Source organism: Bos grunniens, chromosome 4 (genome assembly GCF_055505025.1).
Source record: "Bos grunniens cultivar Pamir isolate PY7600 chromosome 4, Bosgru_T2T1.0, whole genome shotgun sequence".
Classification (NCBI taxonomy): Eukaryota; Metazoa; Chordata; class Mammalia; order Artiodactyla; family Bovidae; genus Bos; species Bos grunniens.
In genome coordinates this window covers 87,481,743-87,498,758 of record NC_141168.1, presented here as the reverse complement: position 1 = coordinate 87,498,758, position 17,016 = coordinate 87,481,743, and the positions used below count along the sequence as shown (strand labels likewise).

General features: G+C 37.3%; 1 protein-coding gene across 9 annotated transcripts in view; it reads right to left on the bottom strand.

Moving 5' to 3' along the window:
* The window catches only part of LOC147374475 (phosphatidylcholine translocator ABCB4-like), a 68,521-nt gene that overhangs the window by 35,739 nt on the left and 15,766 nt on the right, over positions 1 to 17,016 (bottom strand). For 6 of the 9 annotated variants that reach the window (XR_015162798.1, XM_086397302.1, XM_086397305.1 and 3 more), the window contains exon 2: positions 1,511 to 1,639. The gene's annotated coding sequence lies outside the window, so the exon portion shown is untranslated. The remainder of the gene's footprint in view (positions 1 to 1,510; positions 1,640 to 17,016) is intronic. The other 3 variants (XM_086397309.1, XM_086397308.1, XM_086397311.1) reach the window with 1 other exon arrangement.

Below are 17,016 nucleotides of genomic sequence, written 5' to 3'. Positions count from 1 at the left end.
AGATGCCATGATCTTAATTTTCTGAATGTTGAGCTTGAAGCCATCTTTTTTACTCTCCTTTTTCACTTTCATCAAGAGGCTTTTTAGTTTCTCTTCACTTTCTGCCATAAGGGTGGTGTCATCAGCATATCTGAAGTTATTGATATTTCTCCTGGCAATCTTGATTCCAGCTTGTGGTTCTTCCAGTCCAGCGTTTCTCATGATGTCCTCTGCATATAAGTTAAATAAGCAGGGTGACAATATACAGCCTTGATGTACTCTTTTTCCTATTTGGAACCAGTCTGTTGTTCCATGTCCAGTTCTAACTGTTGCTTCCTGACCGCACATAGGTTTCTCAAGAGGCAGGTCAGGTGGTCTGGTATTCCCATCTCTTTCAGAATTTCCCACAGTTTATTGTGATCCACACAGTCAAAGGCTTTGGCATAGTCAATAAAGCAGAAATAGATGTTTTTCTGGAACTCTCTTGCTTTCTCGATGATCCAGCAGATGTTGGCAATTTGATCTCTGGTGCCTCTCCCTTTTCTAAAACCAGCTTGAACATCTGGAAGTTCACGCTTCACATATTGCTGAAGCCTGGCTTGGAGAATTTTGAGCATTATTTTACTAGCCTATGAGATGAGTGCAATTGTGCGGTAGTTTGAGCATTCTTTGGCATTGCCTTTCTTTGGAATTGGAATGAAAACTGACCTTTTCCAGGCCTGTGGCCACTGCTGAGTTTTCCAAATTTGCTGGCATATTGAGTGCAGCACTTTCACAGCATCATCTTTCAGGATTTGAAATAGTTCAACTGGAATTCCATCACCTCCACTAGCTTTGTTCATAGTGATGCTTCCTAAGGCCCACTTGACTTCACATTCCAGGATGTCTGGCTGTAGGTGAGTGATCACACCATCCTGATTATCTTGGTTGTGAAGATCTTTTTTTGTACAGTTCTTCTGTGTATTCTTGCCACCTTTTCTTAATATCTTCTGCTTCTGTTTGGTCCATACCAGTTCTGTCCTTTATCGAGCCCATCTTTGCATGAAATGTTCCCTTGGTATCTCTGATTTTCTTAAAGAGATCTCTAGTCTTTCCCATTCTTTTGTTTTCCTCTATTTCTTTGCATTGATTGCTGAGGAAAGCTTTCTTATCTCTCCTTGCTATTCTTTGGAACTCTGCATTCAGATGCTTGTATCTTTCCTTTTCTCCTTTGCTTTTTGCTTCTCTTCTTTTCACAGATATTTGTAAGGCCTCCCCAGACAGCCATTTTGCTTTTTTGCATTTCTTAGTGAGTTATAGTAAAACATAAATAACATAGACACACATGGTTAATAAAATTGTGCTTAAAACCAGGAAACTTAATAGAAATATAGAGGGGGTCATGTAGGAGAGTAAATGGAGTATTATATTGTGTGGGTTAACAAAAAGCTTTTCATTTAAAAATCAGCGTAAGCATAGTTCTGCCCTCTGGATTAACAAAAGCAGAAAGCTTTGCAAAACCCATGCAATGTACTAAGAAAGATCACTTAACTGATACAGTCCTCCCCAGTAAGTCAATTCCATGCTCCCGTGCAGCTCAGTGCTTGGAGACATCACCAGCATAGAGTACCTTGAAGAGGTATTTGCAGATGAGACAGCCATCAGCAACTTTGGGAACTCTCTAAAAAAAAATAAACAACAACACAGAGATATTTGAAAAACCTGACATGAAGTTTACAAAAGCAAACTGAACAGCCCCAATAAGATAGCTACAAATAATCTTGATGCAGTAAACACTGCTTACATCTATTACATAAGATGAACTCAATTAAGATAAACATGGGCTCTACTCAGCATGGAAATCAAACTGGTCTCTTTGTAGCCTATTCTTTTGGAGAGGCTGGGTTGTCTAAGTTACACAAGAGAGAAGCTACTGTTCCCTGTTTATTTTCATCTCCATACTGCTCCCCAAACATAACAAGCTGATAATGAAAGAATGCAAAATGAACAAGCTGCTGCTGCTACTAAGTCGCTTCAGTCGTGTCCGACTCTGTGTGACCCCAGAGACGGCAGCCCACCAGGCTCCCCCTTCCCTGGGATTCTTCAGGCAAGAACACTGGAGTGGGTTGCCATTTCCTTTTCCAATGCAGGAAAGTGAAAAGTGAAAGTGAAGTCGCTCAGTCGTGTCCAACTCCTAGCGACCCCATGGACTGCAGCCTACCAGGCTCCTCCACCCAAGGGATTTTCCAGGCAAGAGTACTGGAGTAGGGTGCCATTGCCTTCTCCAAAATGAACAAGAAGCCTGCTGAATTTGCTAGGCTTGCACCTCAGAATGTATACAAATGGCTAGGAAAGTTGCTTACTTATTGAAATATATGACTCAGAAAGTTAACTTTAAAAATAAATGTTCTTTTTTACTGTTAAACTTTTCAAAAAGTTATAAAATTCATTTTAAGGAGCAGTTCTCTCTTTTATTGGTTTAAGAAGAGATAAAGTTTGCATATTTTTTTCTGAATCATGAGAACAGCACTTAATTATTTAGTAAAATAATCCTTAGTTTAACCAATGTTGACTAAATGCCTACTTTATGCAAAAACACTGTTTTTCCTGCAGCTTCCAATTATTGTTTAACAATCACCATCTGGAAAAGTACTATTAATTCTTGACTATGTTTTTTGGCAATTCCCAGTAGAATTATACAGGAACACTCCAAAGTCAAATTTCTGAAGTCATACTCCCCACAGATGGTATCTTCTTTCATAAGCAAACACTGAAATTCCAACAGGACATGGTCCCACACCTTTCCAAATACTTAGACCTTTTATGAAACTAAACAGAAGCAACCAAACACGGTGAGTAATGTATAAAAAAGTAAAAGGAAGGAGCTATATATAGTTGTGCTATTGGCTACATCTATGTCTCTGCTATTCAGCTCTATCCTCCTACATCCATTTGCATCATTGCAAACAAATATTAAATTTGGAAACATATCCAAAAGGATCTATAACCAAAGGTACCCTAGTTGAAGCCCATATTAAAAATGAATGCTCTTTCTACAACAAACAGAATGAAAATCTCTCTGCATTAAATCTAAATCAGAACAGAATGCTTTTCATTGAAAATGTTAAGAACACCAGTTTTTAATGTTTAAACCACGTTTACTAGCTCTGTCTTGAAAGTAGTGTATCTTACCTGTAGTCATTCACATAATCAAAAAGTTATCAAAGTAAAAACAATTTTCAGGAAAACTGTGGTTAAAGTAATTTTACTTAAAAAAAAAAAGTCTCGAGTAAGATTCATCATGTTCAGATTTACGTCATGGTTTAATCAATACCTGGTACAAAATGGGAAACAACTACTGAATCTATTATGAAGCTCAATTTATACTTTAGGGTTTTTTCCAGCTGTTAACATGTTAGCCTTTATGACCTGGTTATGTGTAATATTTTGATTCTGGCTGTGGAACACCATCTGAAAATTTTAAGAACTAAAACATTTCCACTTATTTGTAGGCATTAATTGTTTTGATCATAATTTAATATCTCACTTGAGGTCAGTTATAAGCAACCAGAAGTGTCCAGACCAAAAGACAATCCACCAGATTCCAATGATCTGTAGTCACAGTTCAGCACCGCTCTCGTTCTGTAGATGGAAAGGTGAGGCCCAGAGAGCGCCCACCTGGACCCAGCACCTCTGTTCCCCGCATCCTCATGCTCACCTACTCCTTCGGCCGTAGACAAGATCTGACAGATGAGAGAATCAGTCGACTGGCTTTCCTGGTTGAACATGAGTTCTTACTACAGTCTCATAAATGGGAAAAATAACGGGGCAGTAAACACGCAGTGTGAATGGGGTAAATATTTTCATATAAAATTTAAATCCTTAGCTTAGATGGTGCCAAAATATATATATATATGAATGGCAAAGCTTACATTATTTCAAAGTGGCTCAAGGAGTGGCTTGTTAGTAGAAAACATTCTCATTTTCAATTGAAATTAAAACTTTTTGTTTTAAAGTATACAATAATAGTTATTTATATATTTTGTTTAAATTATTTATAATATATAAAAGATATAATACATACACAATATACCTGAACAAGAATATAGGTATATTAATATGTAAATACTTAACATTTACTTACACATTTCATATGTAATTTATGTTACACATTTCATATGTAATATGTAATATTATATATCCAAATCTATTACATATATATAATGTTATATATTTAACATTACACATATAAAGTTAGGACAGATGAGACAAGACCAAATATTTAAACCAAACAAACCGAAAATGTTTTGTTCAAGAAAAAAAGTCATTCAAATGGACCATTATAATTATACAGTGATACTAGGTGCTAGTTTCTAAAATTTTATCCAAAACAAGAATCTACTCAAAAATGGATATACAATAAAAGAATGCTTAATTATACTGAAGATATAGTATTTCCTGACTTGGAAAGTAGATAATTTTCAAAAACAAGTAACTAAGTAAGTAAACTTTATAATCTTTATATTAATATGGAAAATGGCCACCATACAGAAAAGACTGCTTTAAACAAATCAATCAGCCCTGGTGATAAGACTGAATATAATACCAATCCATAAATACATTTATTCTTCCCTTTTTTTCATGTTAGCCCTTGTTACAACTTTAGCTTTCTATTTATTTTGATTCCTTTGATGACTGAGCTACATTATCCTGATTGATAAAGTCTGATAAATGCTAACAACTATAAAACGTGAACCTTTAGCCTCTGTTGTATTTAGTCTTATTTTCTCTTTGTGCGTGTATACTTTTCTAATAAGCCTACAAGTAGATGATTTTACTTTTATGTAAGATGGATTCCTGAAAAGATCCCTAGATATATTTGTAAATTGATTGCCATTTATAAGGCAAATAACAAGTCTGATAATCAATGATCAGACAGTAAGTCAGAATTTTCACAAGTTTTCTTTTTAAACTGGGAATACCAGATAGAATATATTCTATTCTGTCATTAATACTAATAATGTTCAAGTTTGTATTGCTTGAAATTTTGAATCTTTAACCATGTATTTGTATGTAAGAGAAAAATCACTCAGTGAAGCAATATTTACAACTGCAATATGCACTGTAATTCAGCTAACAGTGAAACAGTATCTTTTCTATGTAGCCATTTTCCACTTTTTAGTAGCTTCTAAAATTAAAATATTATATATAACTTATCTTAAACTTCTTAAAAGTTTGCTTTAAAATGCCATTTACAGGTAAATGTAGGTACATTGAAATAGTATTTGGTTATTTGATTGAACAATTTTTAAAAACTGAGCACCAAAATTATGCAAATACTTTACATTTGATAAGTCATGGTGACTTTAAAGAAAAAGAATATAGGAAGAATTTTAACCAAATAAAAATATTAGATTATATGCATGAACAACTCATTGAAATTAGAAAATCAGAAAAATGTAGGAACTGAAATTATGATGCTCTCCAAAAAAAATGAAAGTCCATTAAATTGTGCAATCTTTTCCCTGTTCTATACTATGAGGAATATTTACTTCCTTTAAATGAGCAATATTTGAGCATTAAGTGATCTAAACTGTTGAAGTTATGTAACAAAAATTTTACCAAGAAAAAACTTTCCATTACTGAAAATAAACCAAATATCATCTGATAATTACACGTACTGTAAGTAGCTCTATGCTAATTTGCAAAAATCATAAGATCAAACTGGGAATGTCCTATTATTTTTCTGGCAGAGACTCAAAGGACTACAGACACAGGTAAACAACACAAACATCAATTACCATCAGAAACCATCATTTCCTGCTAACTCCAAGAACTGGATTACCTAATAGAATCACAATCTCATTTGTAAATAAAAACAAATTAAAATAACAAAATGTTGTATATATTTCATGTTAATAGAAGACCAAAAATACTTTCCACTTACCAAATTAAAAATAGTAATATAATAATATAATGAGCATATGAGAAAATAACCATATATACTATTGTTGGTACAACCTGATAGATGATAATATAGCAACATACATTAAACATAACATAGTACATATATATCATAATGTGCATACCCTTTAATTTCAGTAACTACAATTCTAAGAATTCATTAGCTACTATCATTAATAGAAAACAATTTTAAAGAATTAGAAAACTGTGAAAAAATTTTTTCAGTGATATATGACAGCATGTTTATGAAAGACAAATTTGGTAAAAAATTTTGATAAGTAAACATGACAATTATGGTTCATTTATACAATTGAATATTATATATTTGTTTAAAATGAAATGGCAATATAAACAAGAGAAGATAGATGCTCAAAAACCTGTACGTGACTTTTCATAACAGTACTATTATAATAGTACTGTTGCTGTAGAAAAAAATGGAAACAATCTAAATTTCTATTAAATGAATAATGAATACACAAAATGTGGTGTGTCTATAGAATGGAACATTATTCAGCCTTTAAAAGGAATGAAGTTCTAGTAGCTGTACAAGGATTAGCCTTGAAAACATGCTAAATTAAAGAAGCCAAACATAAAAGCCACATATTTTACAACTTCATTTACATGAAATGTTCAGAAGTAAATCCATAAGGACCAAAAGTGTATTAGTGGTTTCTAGGCAATGGGGTGGGGAGAGAAAAGGAAGTACCTGCTCAGTGGATACAGAGGTTCTTTTATAATATAATGAAAATGTCCTAGAACTGACAGCAGTGATAGTCATACAACACTGTGCATACACTAAAATCCAGTGTATTGCACACTTTACAATGGTTAAAATAGTGAACTTTATGTTATATGAATTTAATCTCAAGTCTTAAAATGCTAATAAAACAAATGACGTGGAAAAATATGACTAATGGCAAAACACAGGTCATAACAAAGAAAATACACATATTGTCTGCTACTGCTGCTAAGTTGCTTCAGTTGTGTACGACTCTGTGCGACCCCATAGACGGCAGCCCACCAGGCGCCCCCGTCCCTGGGATTCTCCAGGCAAGAACACTGGAGTGGGTTGCCATTTCCTTCTCCAATGCATAAAAGTGAAAAGTGAAAGTGAAGTCGCTCAGTCCTATCCGACTCCTAGAGACCCCATGGACTGCAGCCTACAAGGCTCCTCCATCCATTGGATTTTCCAGGCAAGAGTACTGGAGTGGGGTGCCATTGCCTTCTCCACACATATTGTCTATGTATACATATTGAGATGTGATAGATATACAGAAAGTTGCTAGCTGCAATTATATCTGGGATTTCTGGAAGGTTTTATTAATACTTCTAAGGTTTTATATGTGAACCTCTCATCATTTTTACATGAAGTAGGAGTAAAAGGGAAGGCAGAGAACAACTGATAGTCCATGAAGATGAAAGTATACATATACAGGAAGGGGTTAAATTAAGGAATCGTGCTAGAGCTTTATCATTTTCTTCCTTTCTTTCCTTTTTTTAAAAACACAGTAAAAATAAAAGAGCTCTACCAACAATCAGCAGACTATCAGCTCTCATTTTAGACACTATCAGAATGAAAATAAATTAATATTTTCATTTCTTAATAAAGAAAAAAATAAAATAAAAATAAAAACACAGTAGAACATTAACAAGAATATAAACAAAGTCAAATAGTCCACATGGCCTTTATGGGATAAAATCTTAAAATGAAAAAGAGGTTTTTCAAAAGGCATTAGCAAAACAAGAAATGATAAGGGCTATAAGCTTAGGAATATACAAAAGTATAGGTATATGATTTTTATCAAAAAAGATATATGAAGAAAAGGAAACTTGAATGATACTTCAATGTTTCCAGTTACATTTTTTTAACCATACTTGCCTTACAAACTGAAGTCCTCTGTTTTTAGAATCTACATAGCTGCTTATTTACTACTTGAACTTTAAATTTACTATACTACATAGAGGTTAATTTTATTTCCTATACAATTTAAGGGGCTTCCCCCATGGCTCAGTGGTAAAGAATCTGCCTGTCAATGCAGGTTCAAACCCTGGGTCAGGAAGATCCCCTGGAGAAGGAAATGGCAACCCACTCCAGTATTCTTGCCTGGGAAATCCCATGGACAGAGGAGCCTGGCGGGCTACAGTCCATGGAGTTGCAAGAGCAGGATACGACTTAGCAACTAAAACACACAATTTAAGACGCTGAACGAAAATAACCATCTACATATAATCCTGGATGTTTCAAGAATGTTTGAATATTATTATTTTCTGAGACACAAAATCTGCTGAAGGTTTCCTGCATTTCCAAGCATATCATGGAAGTACATTCCAAGAACAGAGTGGCCTTGTCCATTGTCTAAAAGCCAAACTCTGGCAACCTTCAGAGCCACTTTCTTTTCTATTGTATCATGTTTTTTTTGGCCTGAGTAGGTGAGTTTTATTGGGTGAGTTGTGTTCAAATGTTACTGCATAAACAATTCAAGGCTCATTTTATGTGCAAACTAAGAATCAAAAGTTGGAAAACATTCAAAAATGAACAAAGAAAATTCAAGCGGCAAATGGAGAGGTTTATCTTTACCATTGTTTCTAACAGTGTTTACACCACACTTCAAAAGGTGGCCTCATGGGGAGGTAACTATTTATTATTTAAGTCAGGAAGAGCTTTGAGGTTCAAGCCAGTGTTCCTGAACAATGGTTAGGTATCATAACAGTTCAACTGGATTGCAGAAATTCTAAAATGTCAAGTCACAGACATTCTATCTTATTTTAAGAGTCTGAATCCAGATGCTATCAGAGAAAAAACAAACAAACAAACAAAAAACCCCCCACAAAAAACCAGCCCAGAGATTAGTACTCAGGGGATCAAGAAGTGGAAATTTCTAAAGAGTTCTGTTTTCCAACAAATATTCACTATGTGCCTACCATATTCCAAGCACTGTTCCAGAAATCTAGGCGACATCAATGAACAAAACAAAGATCTTTACCCTAATGAAGCTTATACTTTAGTAGAGGTAAAGGAATACAATAAACAATAATCATAATGAGTAAATCACATATGTCAGAAGTTAAGACTTTAAAAAATAAGCAGGACAGGGAAAAGAGGTCAGGAATGCTTCAGGTGAAAGGAGGTGAGGTGAGTTCTAATTTAAAATATGCTGGAAGGGTTTACACTTCAATGAACAGTTTTGAAACAGATGGGGAGTTAACCATTCAGATGGAGATGTGCAATGGTGTTCTATGATAGCAGTGTCTGGTTACTCAAGAAAAAGGAGAAGACCAATAAGGCTGCTGCTGCTGCTGCTAAGTCACTTCAGTCGTGTCCGACTCTGTGCGACCCCATAGACGACAGCCCACCAGGCGCCTCCGTCCCTGGGATTCTCCAGGCAAGAACACTGGAGTGGGTTGCCATTTCCTTCTCCAATGCATGAAAGTGAAAAGTGAAAGTGAAGTCGCTCAGTCATATCTGACTCCTAGCGACCCCATGGACTGCAGGCTACCAGGCTCCTCCATCCATGGGATTTTCCAGGCAAGAGTACTGGAGTGGGGTGCCATTGCCTTCTCCGCCAATAAGGCTAGAGCACAGCAATTTAAAAACAGAAAGAGGATTCTCTGTGCATAGTGTAACTAGAGAACATGTTGAGAACTGAGGCAAAATCTAAACTCAAAGTGAGTCAGCAAGCCCAAAGTTAGGAAGTTTAATTAGCAGATTAATCCATAGGAAATTTGTTACATCAGTAGTATCTTATTATATTTGGCCACTTGATATATCAATAGTATCTCATTATATTTGTTCCTGTTTTCTTTAATTAATAGTATATTACTAATTAATAGGCTTTAGTCCTCTATGATACTCAGAGCTTTTTCATTTTAATCAGCTATTTTTCATATAACCTTTACAAAATTCACCGTTATATCCCATTTCCATATCACCTAGTTGAAGTTTTCAAGATGCTTTTTCAAGATTGTTTCTGACCAATTTACTGCTAAATTTCGTATTTTTCTTAAACTATCTGGTCTACAATACACTACTACATTTTAAAAATGAAATTTTACATTTTTATTTGAGGCACTTTTATGTCTTTCTTGTGTGGACTCCTCTCTGACCCAATGAGGCAGAAAGGATTATTGACTCTTTTGTGCCACATCACGCTCGTTGATACTTCTACTATGACTCAACGACAATAATCGACATCTTTGTTCATGTACCTTCCCTTTGCCCTCCGGAACTGATTTCATGTGAAAGCATGCCTTCTTAATCTTTGTATCCCGTACGGTAGCAGAGGATCTGGATGGATTGTTAAATAAGAGAATGAATGGTATAAATAGGATGTGCGTGTGTGTGTGTGTGTCTGTGTGAAGATTAGGGGAAAAAAAAAAGAGGAAGGCATATGTGCAATGTCAAGGTTAAAGCCATGTGCTCCAGGAAAAGTATAGGGAACTCACACTATGACTTGTTGCCAAAGCAGAAGAACAATATAGAGTTATATTTAGCCAAGAAAAATGTGAAGGGGTGATGGCTATCTTCCTTGGGGTTTCTTTCTACTATGTTACGAAACTTACTCAACTTCCTAAGGTAACCAAGAATCAAGGAATGGTAATTTTAAGTATTACAACGAAAGAGTGGGATCTTTGCCATTTTAAAATGTTTTAATGGGAACTGACAGAACTAGAGGAAGTTATAAACATATATTTTAATGTACAATAAGTTTGCTGTTGGCATTCAGAGTGCTCAGTCTCTCAGTTGTGTCCGACTGCTTGTGACCTCATGGACTGTAGCCTGCCAGGCTCCTTTGCCCATGGAATTTTCCAGGCAAGAATACTTGGTGAGGTGCCAATTCCCCCAATTCCAGGATCGAACCTGCATCTCTTGCACCTTCTGCACTGGCAGGTGCCTTCTACCACTAGCACCACCTGGCAAGCCGAGTTCTGTGCATTTTTTAAATGCAAGCAATCATGTAACCATGATCACAAGATACATAACAGTTCTACAACCCAAAAAAACTCCTTCGTGCTGACAGTATATAATCAACATCTCTAATCACTAACCCCTGATAACCCCTGAACCTCTTCTCTGACTTGACAGTCTGGTCTTTGCTAGAATGTCATACAAATGGAAGCACACAGTATCTGACCTTCAGGGTCTCACTTCTCTCACTTAGCAAAATACATCTGAGATTCATAAAGGTTGTTGCGTACAGAGAAGATGTTTTTTCCCTTTTTTTCTCAGTTTGTATGGATTGTGTTGGTTTACCTAGTCATCACATGAAGGACATTGGGCTGTTTCTAGTTTTTAGTGATTATGAATATGGCTGTTATAAACAGATCTTTGTGTAAAGGTAAGTTTCCATTTCTCTTGAGTAAAGGAATTAGCTTTTGGGAAACCATTTTGCATTCCCACAGGTAACACATCAATATTTCAACTTCCCCACATCCCTACTAGAAATGGGTATAGAGTCCAGCAGTGCCTGTGGTTGTAATTGCACTTCCCAAGTGACTAACGATACTGAACATGTTTTCATGTGTTTTACATGCCTTTTGCATATTTTCATTGGTGAAGGGTCTGTTCAAATCTTTTGCCCATTATTATATTGAGTTGCTGCTACTGCTAAGTCACTTCAGTCATGTCCGACTCTGTGCGACCCCATAGGCTCCCTCATCCCTGGGATTCTCCAGGCAAGAACACTGGAGTGGGGTGCCATTTCCTTCTCCAATGCATGAAAGGGAAAAGTGAAAGTGAAGTCTCTCAGTCATTTCCGACTCTTAGCGACCCCATGGACTGCAGCCTACCAGGCTCCTCCACCCATGGGATTTTCCAGGCAAGAATACTGGAGTGGGGTGCCATTGCCTTAAATTGGGTTAGATGTTTTCAAATTATTATATTCTCATAGTTCTTAGCATATTTTGGATACAAGCCCTTTGTCAAACATGTAGTTAGCAACTATTTTCTCCCAGCCTATGGCTTGTGTTATTCTCTTAACAATGTCTTTTGGAGGACAAAAGTCAGTAATTTTCCTGAGGTCTACACGTCATTATTTTTTGCTTCATGGATTACACTTCTGTTGTTTTACCTAAAATGTTTGCCTAATTAAACATAACAAAGATGTTTTATGTTTTTAATGGTTCTTTGTTTTTACATTTAGTCTATGATCCATTTTGAATTAATTCTTGTAGGTGGTGTGAGGTAGAACTCAAGTTCATTTTTTGCATATAGAACTATGGACGGAGGTTTGTGACAGTGTACAGGAGGCAGGGATCAAGACCACCTCCAAGAAAAAGAAATGCAAAAAGGCAAAATGGTGGTCTGAGGAGGCCTTACAAATAGCTGAGAAAAGAAGAGAAGTGAAAGGCAAAGGAGAAAAGGAAAGATATACCCATTTGAATGCAGAGTTCCAAAGAGTAACAAGGAGAGATAAGAAAGCCTTCCTCCGCGATCAATGCAAAGAAATAGAGGAAAACAATAGAATGGGAAAAACTAGAGATCTCTTCAAGAAAATCAGAGATACCAAGGGAACATTCATGCAAAGATGGGCACAATAAAGGACAGAAATGGTATGGACCTAACAAAAGCAGAAGATATTAAGAAGAGGTGGCAAGAATACACTGAAGAACTGTACAAAAAAGATCTTCATGACCCAGATAATCACTATGGTGTGATCACTCACCTAGAGTCAGACATCCTGGAATGTGAAGTCAAGTGGGCCTTAGAAAGCATCACTACGAACAAAGGTAGTGGAGGTGATGGAATTCCAGTTGAGCTATTCCAAATCCTGAAAGATGATGCTGTGAAAGTGCTGCACTCAATATGCCAGCAAATTTGGGAATCTCAGCAGTGGCCACAGGACTGAAAAAGGTCAGTTTTCATTCCAATCCCAAAGAAAGGCAATGCCAAAGAATGCTCAAACTACCGCACAATTGCACTCATCGCACATGCTAGTAAAATAATGCTCAAAATTCTCCAAGCCAGGCTTCAGCAGTACATGAACCGTGAACTTCCAGATATTCAAGCTGGATTTAGAAAAGGCAGAGGAACCAGAGATCAAATTGCTAACATCCACTGGATCACATAAAAAGCAAGAGAGTTCCAGAAAAACATCTATTTCTGCTTTATTGACTATGCCAAAGCCTTTGACTGTGTGGAACAAAACAAACTGTGGAAAATTCTTTAAGAGATGGGAATACCAGACCACCTGACCTGCCTCCTGAGAAATCTGTATGCAGGTCAAGAAGCAACAGTTAGAACTGGACATGGAACAACAGACTGGTTCCAAATCAGAAAAGGAGTGCATCAAGGCTGTATATTATCACCCTGCTTATTTAACTTATATACAGAGAACATCATGCGAAACGCCAGGCTAGAGGAAGCACCAGCTGGAATCAAGATTGCCAGGAGAAATATCAATAAACTCAGATACGCAGATGATACCACCCTTAGGGCAGAAAGCAAAGAACTGAAGAGCCTCTTGATGAAAGTGAAAGAGGAGAAAGAGTGAAAAAGTTGGCTTAAAACTCAACATTCAAATACAAAGATCACGGCATCCAGTCCCATCACATAGCAAACAGATGAGGAATTGATGGAAACAGTGACAGACTTTATTTTGGGGGGCTCCAAAATCACTGCAGATGGTGACTGCAGCCATGAAATTAAAAGACGCTTGTTCCTTGAACGAAAAGCTATGAACAACCTAGACACCATAGTAAAAAGCAGAGACATTAGTTTGCCAACAAAGGTCCATCTAGTCAAGGCTATGGTTTTTCCAGTATTCTTGTATGGATGTGAGAGTTTGACCATAAAGAAAGCTGAGTGTTGAAGAATTGACGTTTTTGAACTGTGGTGTTGGAGAAGTCTCTTGAGAGTCTCTTGGACTCCAAGGAGATCAAACCTGTCAATCCTAAAGGAAATCAGTCCTGAATATTCCTTGGAAGAACTGAAGCCGAAGCTGAAACTCCAATAGTTTGGCTATCTGATGCGTAGAACTAACTCATTTGAAAAGACCTTGATGCTGGGAAAGATTGAAAGCGGGAGAAGAAGGGGACAACAGAGGATGAAATGGTTGGATGGCATCACTGACTCAATGGACATGAGTTTGAGTAAACTCTGGGAGTTGGTGATGGACAGGGAGGCCTGGCGTGCTGCAGTCCATGGGGTGGCAAAGAGTTGGACATGACTGAGTGAAGGAACTGACCTGAATCCCATTGTTCTAGCACCATTTTTTGGAAAAGATGATCAATTCACCAGTGAAATGCCTTTTCTTCTTAGTAAAAAACCAATCAAGCATATCTGTGTGCCTCTGATTTCTGGACTCTGCTCCATTCTACTTTCCAGGTGGCTCAGTGGTAAATAATCTGTCCTCCAACCCAGAGACCCAGTTTTGATTGCTGGGTTGGGAAGATTCCCTGAGAAGGAAATAGCAACCCACTCCAGAATTCTTGCCTTGGGAAATCCTATGCATAGAGAAGCCAGTTCATAGAATCACAGAGTCAGATATTACTTAGCCACTTATATATGTATGTATATACAAAAGCTTTTACCAATAAGTAAGTGTAAGTAAGTGTTAGTCGCTCAGTCATGTCCGACTCTTTGGCACCCCATGAACTGTAGCCCTCTAGGTTTCTCTGTCTATGGGATTCTCCAAGCAAGAATACAGGAATGGGTTGCCATTTCCTTTTCCAGAGGATCTTTCTGACCCTGAATCCAGGTCTCCTGCATTACAGGCAGCTTCTTTAGCGTTTGAGCTACAGGGAAGTCCTAATATTTAATTTACTTTAATATTTAATTGAAATTGTAATTTATCAATAACACACCCTTTAATCACTATTTCCTGAAAGTTCTCAAAATCAGAGACTTTGAGCATCCAACTTTGTTCTTCCCTTGTGAAACTGTTTTGCCTATTCTAGTTACCTAGGCTAGCCATTTACAGAATCAGTTTAATATCTACAAAAAAAGCCTGCTAACATTTTGAGAGGACACTGCATCTATAGTCAATGTAGAGAGAACTGACATCTTAACAATATTGAGTTTTAGAGAAATTATCAGGTCCAAAATGTTACTAATCCTAAGGCTAAGAAATCCTGCTGTAGACTTCTGTAGATCCCGGCTACACACTGAATGTTTGTGTCTCTCCAACACTGAAACCTAATCCCCAGTGTGATGGTGTTTGAAAGTGGGGCTTTGGGGAGGTTATCACATCATAAGCCCTCATGAATGGGGTTAGGGCCCTTATAAAAGAGAGCACTTGTTTCATTTGTTGGAAGGTTTTCAACTACTGATTCAATCTCTTTAATAGATGCAGGGCTAGGCAAGTTATCTATTTCTCTGTTAAGTCTTGTTAGGATTTGTCTTTGAAGAAATTGATCCATTTCATCCATGCTGTCAAATTTATGTTAAGAGTGGTTCATAGTATTTACTTATCCTTTGAATGTAGGATCTGTAATGATATGCCCACTTTCACTCCTGATACTGGTAGTTTGTCTTCTCTTTCTTGCTCACTCTGGACCAAGAGTTAATAAAATTAAAATGTATTAATGTTTTAAAACAACTAGCCTTTCATGTGATGGGGAAATGATGGAAACAGTGACAGACTTTATTTTGGGGGGCTCCAAAATCACTGCAGATGGTGACTGCACCCATGAAATTAAAAGACACTTACTCCCTTGGAAGGAAAGTTATGACCAACCTAGATAGCATATTCAAAAGCAGAGACATTACTTTGCCAACAAAGGTTCGTCTAGTCAAGGCTATGGTTTTTCCAGTGGTCATGTATGGATGTGAGAGTTGGACTGTGAAGAAGGCTGAGCACCGAAGAATTAATGCTTTTGAACTATGGTGTTGGAAAAGACTCTTGAGAGTCCCTTGGACTGCAAGGAGATCCAACCAGTCCATTCTGAAGGAGATCAGTCCTGGGTATTCCTTGGAAGGACTGATGCTAAAGCTGAAACTCCAATACTTTGGCCACCTCATGCGAAGAGTTGACTCATTGGAAAAGACCCTGATGCTGGGAGGGATTGGGGGCAGGAGGAGAAGGGGATGACAGAGGATGAGATGGCTGGATGGCATCACCGACTCGATGGACATGAGTTTGAGTGAACTCTGGGAGTTGGTAATGGACAGGGAGGCCTGGCATGCTGTGATTCATGGCGTTGCAAAGAGTCGGACACGACTGAGCAACTGAAATGAACTGAGGCAGCATATTGAAAAGCACAGATATTACTTTGCTAACAAAGGTTTGTCTAGTCAAGGCTATGGTTTTTCCAGTGTCATGTATGGATGTGAGAGTTGGACTATAAAGAAAGCTGAGCACCAAAGAATTGATGCTTTTGAACTGTGGTGTTGGCAAAGACTTTTGAGAGTCCCCTGGACTGCATGGAGATCCAACCAGCATATCATAAAGGAGATAGTCTTGGGTGTTCATTGGAAGAACTGATGTTGAAGCTGAAACTCCAATACTTTGGCCATCTGGTGCGAAGAGCTGACTCATTTGAAAAGACCCTGATACTGGGAAAGATTGAAGGCAGGAGGAGAAGGGGACCACAGAGGATGAGATGCCTGGATGGCATCACCAACTCGATGGACAGGGGTTTGGGTGGACTCCGAGAGCTGGTGATGGACAGGGAAGCCTGGTGTGCTGCAGTTCATGGGGTTGCAAAGAGTTGGACACGACTGAACTGAACTGATTTTGTAGATCTTTTTTCTTCTGTTGTATTTCTTGACTATATATGTCCCTTTAACATTTGTTTTAAAGCTGGTTTGGTGGTACTGAATTCTCTTAACTTTTGCTTGTCTGAAAAGCTTTTTATTTCTCCATCAATTTTGAATGAGATCCTTCCCGGGTACAATAATCTTGGTTGTCGGTTTTTCCCTTTCAGTACTTTAAATATATCGTGCCATTCCCTTCTGACCTGCAGAGTTTCTGCTGAAAGATCAGCTGTTAAAGGTATGGAGTTTCCTTTGTATGTTACTTGTTGCTTCTCCCTTGCCTTTTTAATATTCTTTCTTTGTGTTTAGTCTTCGTTAGTTTCACTAGTATGTGTAGGACAAAACAAATTTTTTACAACTTGTTTAAAATTAGAAAGTATTCAAACAAAAAACAATTTCCC